Here is a 677-nt window from a genome sequence, read left to right on the forward strand (position 1 = left end):
GAGGATAGGGAAGACGAGGAGAAGGGGATGGGGTGATAGGGGAGGGGCAGGAGGGGAGGGTGTGGTAGGGGATGGGGAGGAGGAAGATGAAGAGGCGGCGAAGCGGGAGAAGGGGGAAGAAGTAGGAGAGAGGGGAAACGATTGACAAAGAGGAGAATAAAAGTAGGAGTAGGGCGTAACGAGTGAATTTTGAACGCCCGATGTGACAGCCTTCCCCGTCCCTCCCTCGCCGGCGGGAAAGGGGGGAGAGTGAGGGAGAGCTGAGCTGCGGGGAGGGGCAGGGAGAGAGAAGGGAGGGGAACAGAGGGTCAAAGGGGAACCAGAGAGGGAAAGAGGCGGAGGAAGCGGGAGGAGACGGTACAAATCCGCTTCAATCGCATAAAGTGCGAGATATGCCGCCGCCGCCGCCACCGCCGCCGCTACCGCCGCCCGCGCGAGATAACTAGATCAGCGGCGCTCGCTCTTGCCCAACACCCGACGCGCTCGATGCGACCATCAAAATGCCGCTCCATGTTTCGATTTCTTTCCGATTCTTTTTCTTGTCTTTGATTTCTCGCCTCCTCGCGGGAACGATTTGTCATGCAGAGAAGAACGGAGGGAGGAGCAGGCAAAGCAAAACAAGAAGGCGAAATAGGTTAAGGCCAGAAGAAAAAGAAGGGGGGGGAGAATGAAGAGGA

Source organism: Penaeus chinensis, chromosome 9 (assembly GCF_019202785.1).
Source record: "Penaeus chinensis breed Huanghai No. 1 chromosome 9, ASM1920278v2, whole genome shotgun sequence".
NCBI lineage: Eukaryota > Metazoa > Arthropoda > Malacostraca > Decapoda > Penaeidae > Penaeus > Penaeus chinensis.